Source organism: Quercus suber, unplaced genomic scaffold, assembly GCF_002906115.3.
Source record: "Quercus suber isolate HL8 unplaced genomic scaffold, Cork oak 2.0 scaffold_1635, whole genome shotgun sequence".
Classification (NCBI taxonomy): Eukaryota; Viridiplantae; Streptophyta; class Magnoliopsida; order Fagales; family Fagaceae; genus Quercus; species Quercus suber.
This window is the reverse complement of record NW_027070996.1, coordinates 2,441-5,931: the sequence shown is the minus strand read 5'-3', so window position 1 is coordinate 5,931 and position 3,491 is coordinate 2,441. Positions and strand designations below refer to the sequence as shown.

At 32.7% G+C, this 3,491-nt stretch overlaps 1 long non-coding RNA gene across 2 annotated transcripts; it reads right to left on the bottom strand.

Annotated features, from left to right (window-relative positions):
* Window positions 1-1,099: 1,099 nt before the first annotated feature.
* LOC136066036 (uncharacterized) lies at window positions 1,100-3,198 on the bottom strand. Of its 2 annotated transcripts, XR_010627575.1 has the most exons (5): window positions 3,089-3,193; window positions 2,679-2,749; window positions 2,450-2,536; window positions 1,300-1,377; window positions 1,100-1,197 (listed from the first exon to the last, which is right to left on the bottom strand). It is a non-coding gene; the product is annotated as an uncharacterized LOC136066036 (long non-coding RNA). The 2 variants fall into 2 exon arrangements; XR_010627576.1 differs by lacking the exon at window positions 2,679-2,749 and having other exon boundaries at window positions 3,089-3,198.
* Between the last annotated feature and the right edge of the window lie 293 nt (window positions 3,199-3,491).

The window sequence follows — 3,491 nt, the reverse complement described above, 5'->3', positions numbered from 1 at the left end:
ATTCAGGAGACCAAACACTCTTAGAAACAATAATTCTTGTGTAACAAGTCATAATTTAACTTATCAAATAGATAATTTGGAAATCAGTGAAACCTAGTACATAGAGACAGCAAATAAAAATTTTGTCAAACACCATTTGTAGGCTTGGATAAGTTAAATTTCTTTTTCTTTAATGCAAAAAACTTCAATTTAGGGAGCAAATAGGTCATAAAATTTGTAGTTTAGTACCTTTCCAGAATGTAAAGAGCATCTGAAAAGGCATTAAGAGTGTGTGCATGTGTGTGTGTGACAAAGTCCAATATCCATCATTGTGTTTGATATAATTAACTCATTATGCATGTAGAAATTTGAGAAGTAATTCCATTGACCTACCCAACAGAAAGAAGAAAAACACATCCCAACATAGAGCCATGGTACTAGAACTCCCGAGATATCACTTCCTTCAAAACATAGTACAGAACCTGGCAGGCGTGGTAAGTTGTTTAGATTCCAACCTGACATTGCATACTCATCCAAACCACTTTCAGTTACCATGGAAGATGCCTTAGGAAATCCACTTCCAAATGGTCCTGTTTCTAAGTCAGCTCCATATATTACCTGGAACACGGCAAAACAGAAATTCACATCTTTTCATAAATAGACATACAAAAAGTAAATGTAAGAGCAGAGTATATTCTAATTCCATACCTCAACTTCATTTGTGGTTGCTCAACTATCCGCCAGTATTCACCCTCAATATCGTCCACAGAGGGTTCGCATCCTTTTTGCTTTACAGTTCAACAAAGTTTAGGTCCTCCTTAGCATTCTTCATTCCAAAGTAGGACTCCTTAAAATAATCAGCGTATTTCTGAAAATCTCGAAGTGTGAGGTCTGGTCCAGAATGAAACCCAAACTTCTCATCAGTCTCTGAAGAAACATTAGCTTCAGAACTACAATTGGCATGTCTCCTGGTTGTTCCAATTCTAGAGTGCTTCCTTCGTTTTCGCTTCCGGCTTCTGTTTTTCTTTCTCATGGGCTCCCTATTTTGAAGCAAGTCAACATGCTGGGTACGTGTAGAAAATTTAGCAAGTTCCCATTTATCTTTCTCTTTAAGAGGCAGGGTGGAATCCAGGAAGATGGAGGAACAATCCGACATATGCCATATGGTTCTGCCTTCGGACGTATCTTTGCTATGTAACCAAGTGTATCTTCAAATTCCTGATATAAGAAGAATGATATGAAATTAAATTGAAAAAGTATACTACAGCCAAAGAAAAATTAACGATGACATCAGATCCCTATTTATTGACAGAAGAATACCTCAAGAGAAGGATAAAATACAGGTGCTTCATCAATGAGAGGCCTGCATGCTCCAGCTGGATCCCATCTGGCTGATATCTGCAACATGCCAAAAATTATTGACCATATGTGACAAGAACAAAAGAGAATGGTAGTTTTGTAAAGTTCCTCACAGTAGAGTAAGAAATAATTTAGAAGTGGTAGCACAGACTCCAAAATCAAACAACCTCAAAAAGAAAATGCACCAATTTGAAAAATATGTACAAGAAAAATAGGAACCTTTTTGGCTTATGCCAATCTGGTTCCTTTCCAAACTAATCAAGAAATGCAATCCAATAATGTAATGTTTCAAAAGTTAAACTTTATACCGGTCTTAGCTTTCTCTAAAACTATTATCCAATACCTCATGTTCATGTATATGACTACATCCTAGACCTGACTAAGTTTGTTGTCCTAAACCTATTGTTTCATCAACTAAGGGGTAAAACCCAATTTTGCTTTCTATCCCCTCACACTGTTTGTGAATAAAAACCCAGTCCTGAATAAATTGATAATACAATTGCCAAACATCAAACACTTTATAGCATTGTCAATGCAGCATGGAGCAACAAAACAATATTTGACAGATAATCTTCTGTATTTAACTTAAATTACCGTTTGAAAACTTGTCTGTATGTTGCAACAAACATTTTCCATGTTTTCCAAATTAATCTCTAAGGAGCTCACATTTTATAATATGAGACTCCTATGTAAACCTAGGAAAGACTACTTTACCTTCACACCTCACCTTTTTGAAAAAAGTTTGATGCTGATCAAATATACATGATGAATCCTACAAAGCCTACAAGAAGGTCAATTTATAACCTAAGATCTAATGAGCATTAGTTTTTTTTTTTGTGAAGGAATGGATAACAAAGTATCATACTCCTCAACACCCAGAATTAGATTACTGTGCACAGTTATCCCATAGCCAAACAAAAATTTAAAATAAACAAAAACAAAGGATCAAACTTGCAATGTGTTGAGGCCTGAGGATCAATCATAAGAGAGGTAATCAAAAGACATGAACAAAAGTAAAACATAAAAATATTCTGATCATGTGAGATGGATGGATAAAACAGATATTTTGGATAAATAGGTTCAACCCAATAGAAAGAATAAGAAATCTAACCTGTTTGATATGAGATTCTGCTGCAAAATTGAACTGTGCCATTGGCTACAATTACAAAAAATGCAAACCCTAATTTACCAACTATTCCTGCAGAAATAGACCCCATAATGAGCAACCCAAATAAAAAAATGCTGAAACAATTAATCAGAAACAGTTTTTCATTCTTTACTATAAAAAAAAAGACTCAAAATTTAGATAGAAAAAGAAGGCTATCAATATCAATATATACCCAATTCCCAGAGCTTCAATAGCAGCCCCCCAAACAACAGTTTTGTTTCTTGCTTTCTGAATCAATGCAAACTTCAACCAAAAAATAAAATCCCATAAAAGAATGAATAAAAATATAATCTTTATAAGAAAATTCAATAAACTACAATTTGAAAAAAAATAAAATATTTTCTTCAACCCCACAAAGAAAAAAAAAAAGAATGCAATCTGATTTTTCAAATTAAAAAAACAAAAGGGAATTGACTTAGTAAACAAAATAATTTAATTAAAGAAAGATGATTAGTGGCAGCAATAACAAGAATGAAAGAATGTGAAAACACAAATAAATAGTATGAAAAAAATAATAATAATAAAATAATGGAAACATGAAAAAGAATAAAAGAGAAAAAAGAAAAAGAAAGCAATGGGCACCTCAGGTTTTTTAAGGAGGTGTTAAGATTGAAAGACGTGTAAAGTGTAGTTTGTAGTTGAACACTTCTTCTCTCTCTCCTTCTGCCTCGGCTCCTCCAATTTATATGTATTGTCAATGTAAATAAATACTACTATATAAATAGAATAATACGTTTTATTTTTGTTTAGGCCTTTAAAAGAAGAATAATAATAAAGTGGGATTTGATTAAATGAGTCCTTTTACTGATTGATTAGGAGTCCTAATCCTAAACACCTTCTATCTTTTAGGAATTTAAAAAAAAAAAAATCTAAGCAGACGAGGAAGTTGAATATTTTTTAAGATTATTATAAAAAAATAGAGGTTAATAATATATTTTTCTATTTTAGTGTTATTTCTAGTCATAGGAAAGAGAGAGAGTCAAAC